The following is an 8,393-nucleotide window of genomic DNA, read 5'->3' as shown; positions in this document are numbered from 1 at the left end:
TCCAGCTGTTTGCATGTTTTTTGTCTTTACTTTTGTTGTTGAGTTCTACTTTTACTGCATTGTGATCAGATAGTATGCACGGTATAATTTCTATTTTCTTATATTTGCTGAGACTTGCTTTGTGCCCTAGGATATGATCTATTTTGGAGAAGGTTCCATGGGCTGCTGAGAAGAATGTATATTGTGTAGAAGTTGGATGAAATGTTCTGTAGACATCAACTAGGTTCATTTGATCTATTGCATATTTTAGCTCTTGGATTTCTTTATTGATTTTTTGTTTGGATGACCTATCTATTGATGATAATGTGGTGTTAAAGTCTCCCACAACCACTGTGTTGGCGTTTATATATGCTTTTAGGTCTTTCAGGGTATGTTTGATGAAATTGGGTGCATTGACATTGGGTGCATACAGGTTGATGATTATTATTTCCTTTTGGTCTATTTCCCCTTTTATTAGTATGGAATATCCTTCTTTATCTCGTTTGATCAATGTAGGTTTGAAGTCTACTTTGTCAAAGATAAGTATTGCTACTCCTGTCTGTTTTCGGGGGCCATTGGCTTGGTAAATCTTCTTCCAGCCTTTCATCCTAAGCCTATGCTTATTTCTGTCAGTGAGATGGGTCTCCTGTAAGCAACAAATTGTTGGATCTTCCTTTTTAATCCATTTCATCAAGCGGTGCCTTTTGATGGGTGAATTAAGTCCGTTAACATTAAGCGTTAGTACTGATAGGTATGTAGTGATTCCTGTCATTTAGTTGTCTTAGTTGTTTGAAGGTTTGATTGTGCGTACCTAAATGAGGTTACTCTCTACTTTCTTGTTTTTTCTTTTCGTGTAGTAGTTTGGTGCTGCCTGTCCTTTCATGGTTAAGTTGGGTTTCACTTTCTGTGTGCAGAATCCCTTGAAGAATCCTTTGTAGTGGTGGCTTTATGGTCACATATTGTTTTAGTTTCTGCTTATCATGGAAGACTTTTATTGCTCCATCTATTTTGAATGATAGTTTTGCTGGGTAGAGTATCCTGGGGTTGAAGTTATTTTCATTCAGTGCCTGGAAGATCTCACCCCACGCTCCCCTTGCTTTTAATGTTTCTGTTGAGAAGTCTGCTGTGATTTTGATGGGTTTACCTTTGTATGTTACTTGTTTTTTCTCTCTTACAGCCTTCAATATTCTTTCCTTAGTTTCTGAACTTGTTGTTTTAATGATGATATGTCGTGGGGTAGTTCTATTTTGATCTGGTCTGTTTGTTGTTCTGGAGGCCTCTTGCATCTGTATGGGAATATCTTTCTCTAGATTTGGGAAATTTTCCGTTATTATTTTGTTAAATATATTACACATTCCCTTCGCTTGCACCTCTTCTTCTTCAATGCCTATGATTCTCAAGTTTGGTCTTTTGATGGAGTCGGTGAGTTCTTGCATTTTCTTTTCACAGGTCTTGAGTTGTTTAATTAATAGTTCTTTGGTTTTTCCTTTAATTACTATTTCATCTTCAAGTTCTGAGATTCTGTCTTCTGTTTGTTCTGTTGTGCTGGATTGGCCTTCCGTTTTGTTTTGCAGTTCTGTTTCGTTCTTTTTTCTGAGGTTTTCCATATCCTGGGTGGTTTCCTCTTTAATGTTGTCTATTTTTGTCCTGAGATCATTTATCTGTTTATTCATCGTGTTCTCTGTTTCACTTTGGTGTTTATACAGTGCTTCTATGGTTTCCTTTATTTCTTCTTTTGATTTTTCAAATTCTCTATTTTTGTTGCCTTGGAATTTCTTGAGTGTCTCCTGTACATTTTTGTTGACCCTAACCAGTATCATCTCTATAAAATTCTCATTGAGTACCTGTAGTATGTCTTCTTTTAAATTATTCTTGTGGGCTTCGTTGGGTTCTTTGGCATAGTTTATCTTCATTTTGTTGGAGTCTGGATCTGAGTATCTGTTTTCTTCATTTCCCTCTGGTTCCTGTACTAATTTCTTCATTTCCCTCTGGTTCCTGTACTAATTTTTTGCTGTGGGGAAACTGGTTTCTCTGTTTTTTCTTTCTTCCCATCATTGTCCTTCATGTTGTTACTGTCCCTGTACTGTGTGCAATTAAGTATTTTCTAGCTTGTAATAATAACAATGGTAATATTTAGAATGGAAGGGTGAGAGGAGATGGAAAGCAAGAAGTTAAAGAAAAGGGGAAACAGACAGACAGGTAGGAAAAAACAAAACAAGAAAGTTTCAAAGGTATAAACAGGGAGCGTTAGTGTACTAATCGACAGTGAGCTGAACAGACATTAGAGAGACAGAGAGAGGATTGAAAATAAAAAGTAAAAAAAAAAGAGATAAGAATAAAAATAAAAAATAAGTAAGTGAATGATATATATATATATATATATATATATATATATATATATATATAAAATAAAATGAAATGAAAAATAGAAAATTTTTAAAAAACCAAAAAACCTCCAAGTTCAAATGCAATGAAGTTTCAGTCTTAATAATTTGGGTGTCCGTCTCAGTCTCCAATCCTGGAGATGTTGTCTCATATGTTGTTCTGTAGTTGTCTCATCAAAGGGGACGCATAAAGTAGAACAAAACTACACACACACACAAAAAAAAACCTCACCAAATGTCCCAAGTTCAAATGCAATACAGTTTCAGTAAGTTTTTCAGCATGCAGGTTTAATTCGGTTGTTCTTCATCAAAGGTAGGAAGAAAAAGAGAAAAAAAAAGAGTCTGGAGACAGTTCTGTATCTGCAGCTGTGGCTTGCCTGCCCGCTGCTGTCAGCCTGCTGTTGCTGGAGGCGTTATTTATGCAGATCTCTGGGGTGAGCTTAGCACTCACCTGGCCCTGCAGGCTTTGTTTACTCAGAGTTCTCCTGTGCGTGAGCCTCTGCTACAAGCTTTTCCCTTTCCAAGCACACTGGGGGAGATGACACTACACCTGCTTTCTCAGGCCTGTGTGTTTATTTACAGTTCATGTGGGAAGTGGGTCTTCCCCCCTCTCCTGTGCAGTTTTCCTCCCACCGCCACTTTTACAAGCTTTCCTGCTCCTGATTACTGGGCGGTGCTGCTGGTCCTGCCAGCCACCATGTTTATTTACAGTTCACGTGGGAAGTGGGTCTTCCCTCCTCTCCTGTGGAGTTTTCCTCCCTCCACCACTCTCACAAGCTTTCCCGCTCCTGGTTGCTGGGCAAGCGCCCCCGCTCCTGCCAGAGCCTCTCGGGCCTGCCTGGCTTGTTTATTTACAGTCCCAGGAAGGATTCCCTTCCCCCAATCTTCGGTGCTCAGTGTGCCCCACCCTCTTTCCCACATGTCTTTATTGTTCTTATTGCTTATTAGTCAGTTTCTCTTTTTTTCCCCAGGTGGCGGTCAGTCTGTCCAGGGAGCTATGCTGCTCTAGCCCAGGCTTGTCTGTGGGAGTACCGCAGTACTGCGAAGCTCACCTTGTCTGCGTCTTCCCAAGCCATCTGGGTGTGGGCAGCTGGCAGCCCAAGGGTCCTCCTTGTTTCTCCGTTTAATGGAACACATCTCCTTTCTAAGAAAAGGCCACAGCTCCCTAACACCTCCCTGGCCCTGAAAGGTGTTCCCACTTCCTTCACAGCTGGGAATTTGGAAGCAGATCCAGAGTGAAAGAGGGTGCAACAAGATTCTAAAGCACATGTTGCATCTATTTCTAAATGGTGACAAGTATGGGTACACCATTTGAGGAGATGTGCGGAAACTGAGGTACCAGAGAGGTTTGGATTTTTTCTTTAAGACCCTGTTATGCTTCACTCACTGGATTTGTGAGTCACAGAGGTGATGGGTAGGACAGTAAAATGAAACCTGATTCAAAACTTGTGCAATTCTCCCTAATCCTATAGTCAACGAAATTCCTACACACACACACACACACACACACACACCTAAGCACAATAACCCCTTCAGGCAAACCTAGCCCCAACCTGACCTTGATAAGTCATTGCTCTTCAAGGTCACACCTCCCAGCAAACCATATGGCTGGGGAAGCCAGACCTTTCTCCAGTGCTCTCTGTGCCCAGGGGATGGGTAGGGTCTAGTTTTGACCCACAGAATCCATACCTGAGCTTTCCTTCAGATGATGGGAGTATGTTACCACTCATTCCTTCTTCCATCCCCTCACACTTGGGCCTCACAATGTCCCTGGTGAGTTCCAGGAGCTCAGACCATAGCTGAGAACAAAGCAAAGTCCCTGCTGTGAGAGCTTAGATATCTGTGTGGATCCTGATAAGTCACCCTAAATCATTTCATAGGAAGAGGTAGAACATGAGCACACCACAACCAAAACAGACACACGCAGTGTGTTTTGAGACCTGTGTGCATGTTCTCATTCCCTGTCTTTCCCGCGTCATTTGTGTCTTCTGTCCTTCACACGGAACTCAGGCCAGAGACTAAGGAGTTTCATTCTGCATATTAGTAAACTAAGTGATCTTTGGAGCTTAAAGTCTTTTGCACAAAGTAGACTTTTGTGCAAACTGATCTTCCTGCTGGGACAGAGGTACCATGATGACAACAAGAAGAGGCAATGGAATCTTGGGGGAGCAGAGATGATTGTCATGTCTTGGATGACTCTTGGAAATTAGATGGGCAGATCCTCATCCCCGGGTGGGCAGCACATCTACACAGACCTCCAAGTGAAGTTCTGGCATCATCCAATAGAGAGGTAGTGTAATGCCTGGGGCCACTGATCCCTCCTATATTTAGTGCTTATTCCACAAGGAGTGGGCCTGGGTGTGCAGACTTCCACTTCATCCATAGACTCAACAATTATTGAGAGCCTACTGCATGCCATGAAATCTGCTAGGCACTGAGAACACACCTCAGTGACCCAAGCAGGCAAAATCCCTGTGATCACTGAGCTACTGTCTAGGAGGAAGAGAGAGAATAAATAAAAGTCATCCCCCCAGATCCACAGGGTGCACATCTGTGAACTCAACAACCATGATGGAAAATATTAGGGAAAAAATTGTATCTGTGCTGAACATGTACAGACTTTTTCTTGTCATTATTATCTAAAGGCAGTCAACAACTAGTTACACAGCCACTAGTTGTTATAAGTAATCTAGAGATGATTTAAAGTGTGCGGGAGGATGTGGGCAAGTTAGATGCAAATACTATGCCATCTTAGGTAAGGGATTTGTGCAACCACTGACTAGCATGTGGGGAGAGTCCTGGAACCAATCCCCCATGGGTAATTAGGGAAGAACGTAAAACTCTATAGTCTCAGCAGGTGATAATCACTAGGGGTAAATACAAAGGAGGGGGCAGGGAGAAGGAAGTGAAGTGGAATTAGGCTAGAAATTATGAAAATACTTTTAAAATACCTAGTGTCTTGGAAGGCAACCCTTATGCTTTTAAAGAACTCAAAGATCCAATAAGAAATGACAATGGAAACCAGTCAATATTTTGAACTCTTCCATGTTCTGTGTTTTACTACTTCCTCCAGTTCCTGCCATGTTAGCAACTCCAGGGCCTCGATGTTCCTCTGAGCAGAATGTCACCTCCTCTTGCCCATCACCAACCTGCATCCCTGGGCTTCAGTGACCTCTGCTTGGCTTCGTTCCTCAACATTACCTCAGCCTCCTCCTGAGATCTCTGGCTCTGTCCAAACTTTGTTTTCCAGAAGATCTTCCTTCCCTTTAGTTGACAGAGGCTCTGACAGGTTGCCCTCGTGTTGACGAGGTCCAGGGGAAGAGCAGAGTTCAAGGTCTTCATACCCTGTGTCTAAACACTTTAAAGTAGTAAATCAACCTAACTAGCTATTAAGTAAGACGTGTTTCACAGTACTGTTTCACATACATTTGCATGATAACCTAAAAGACCAGGTTTGTGTTTAGAACTCTTGACTGCCTTGGCATCCTACACTTGGAGGAGGTGGAGAGGGAAAGCTGACCCCAGCCCCTTGGCCCCAGCCTACCCACTTCTTTTCCCACTCCTGGCCTTGCTCTATGTCCAGCTCACCTCTTCTCTTCCCAACACTGGCGTTACCCTGTGCCAGCACCTCCTTCCTCCTTCCAAGCCTGTGTACCCAAGCTCCATCCAAACCACTCAACGTAGCTTCCTTTTGGCCAGACCTTCATCCTAGGCACACACCTACAGCAGAGCCCACCTCTGAGACAATACACCTAGGGTAGGCAGGCCCACCTATTCCTTGGGTGTGCTCTTGGAACCATTTGGGCAGGAATCAAGAGCCGCAGATTCCTGATGAGATAGTGGGGAAGGTCAGGAGTTCAGGCTCTGGGTGGGCATTTTTTAGGTGTGACCAGAAGAGTTAAGAGTAGGACCCAGGGAAGGTATCTGCAAAGAGCAGATATGCAGGGTGTGTAGTCTGCCATCTTGTGTTGTTATTATTGATACTGGGTAGCCATAACCTCCATCATCATTAGTAGCATCTATAATTGGTAGCATCTAGGCAATCTTAAATTATTTCCCTACCATTAACGTGGTGCTCTTCAAACCACAAAAACCTGATTCTCTGGTGGGGAGAAAAGGGTGGTCATTGGGGACTGGAGCTCACTGGGGACAAGACAAAGGCAAGCTGGGGCCAGCCAGTAAGGTACACACAGACAGACAGGTGAGCAGCTTCTAGCTTCCTCTGCCACACACTCCTGCCATGAGGTACAGTGCCACCACAGGCCCCCAGCAACAGGATCGACCAACCATGAATGGGCACTTTTAAAACTTAAGAAAAAAAAGTGATTGCAAATAAGAGCATAGTTTGCCTCATAATGGAGCAAGCAGCTGGGAAGCCAACAAGAGACCAGGTTGTACAGACACATCTGGCAGAGGATGTTCCCAAATCTAAGAACTGCACAGTGATCAGAGGCTCTGGGTTTCCGGGGCAGCACAAGATGGAGTAGCAGCTGGCAAGAGCCACTGTCAATGTCAATACCCATCAAGGGTTTCATTATCACTGGGTGGGATTCTTTTTGGGCGACCATTACAGCCAACAGGATCTGAACCCAACTCTGAAAGGTGTAAGCACAGTTTTCCACTGTGTATCACCCCTGCCACCCAGTGACAAGAAACTCTTTTTAGAGTGAATTTCATTGCAACCAAGAATGTCACTGAAACCTGCAAAGAGGCTGGGATTCTGAAATTTATTTTAGCCAGCAGTACCAGTGTCACCTTTGAGGACATCGACATCAAAACTGGAACTGAAGTCCTCCCTTGTTCCATGAAACCCACTGACTACTACACAGAGACAAAGCCTTACAGGAAAGGATGATGCTAGACACCAACAACCCTGAGAGGAATTCTAAACCACAGCCATGCGACCTCATGGCCTTTTTGGCCCAAGGGACCCACAGTTGATCCTCACTGAGGCATCCAGGAAGGGCAAGATGGAGTTCACCGTGGGAGACGCGGAGAACTTGGAGCACTTCACCTTTGTGAGAACCTGGTCCATGGAGCACCAATCCTGGGACATGGCCCTGGGTGAGAAGGCATATTACATCATCAGGGAAGAACCCATCCCTTTCTGGATGCTCCTGTCCTGACAGGCTCCAAATAACACATTCCCACCTGGTGGCATGCTACCTGGCCCTCCTGCCAGGTAGTCCCTGCTGGTGATGGTGGTCAAACCCATCACCCAACTCCAGCCCAGGTTCACACTAATGTGGGTTACACTGGTGGGCTCATCCACTATTACAACTGGGAGAAAGCCAAAACAGGTCATGAGCTACTGGCCACTGGTGACCTTGCATGACACTATGGGGCGATCTCTTGCCACATGCAGAAGGTCAAGTAAGGCATCCTGTGGATAGGGCCATCTCGCTGGGTGCCTTCACCAATAACACTCTAATGAACCAATATTCTTTTTTTTTCTTTGTTTTTTTTTGAACCAGTATTCTTTTTTTTTTTTTTTTTATTCATATGTGCATACAAGGCTTGGTTTATTTCTCCCCCCTGACCCCACCCCCTCCCTTACCACCCACTCCACCCCCTCCCGCTCCCCCCCTCAATACCCAGCAGAAACTATTTTGCCCTTATCTCTAATTTTGTTGTAGAGAGAGTATAAGCAATAATAGGAAGGAACAAGGGGTTTTGCTGGTTGAGATAAGGATAGCTATACAGGGCATTGACTCACATTGATTTCCTGTGTGTGGGTGTTACCTTCTAGGTTAATTCTTTTTAATCTAACCTTTTCTCTAGTTCCTGGTCTCCTTTTCCTATTGGCCTCAGTTGCTTTAAGGTATCTGCTTTAGTTTCTCTGCATTAAGGGCAACAAATGCTAGCTAGTTTTTTAGGTGTCTTACCTATCCTCACCCCTCCCTTGTGTGCTCTCGCTTTTATCATGTGCTCATAGTCTAATCCCCTTGTTGTGTTTGTCCTTGATCTAATGTCCACATATGAGGGAGAACATACGATTTTTGGTCTTTTGAGCCAGGCTAACCTCACTCA

General features: G+C 43.8%; 1 pseudogene; it reads left to right on the top strand.

Moving 5' to 3' along the window:
* The first annotated feature begins 6,718 nt into the window (after positions 1–6,718).
* On the top strand, positions 6,719–7,489 carry LOC141421439 (sterol-4-alpha-carboxylate 3-dehydrogenase, decarboxylating pseudogene; annotated as a pseudogene).
* The last annotated feature ends 904 nt before the right edge of the window (positions 7,490–8,393 follow it).

The sequence above is a fragment of the Castor canadensis genome, chromosome 3 (assembly GCF_047511655.1).
Source record: "Castor canadensis chromosome 3, mCasCan1.hap1v2, whole genome shotgun sequence".
In the NCBI taxonomy this organism is placed as follows: Eukaryota; Metazoa; Chordata; class Mammalia; order Rodentia; family Castoridae; genus Castor; species Castor canadensis.
This window is presented reverse-complemented; position numbering and strand designations above follow the sequence as displayed.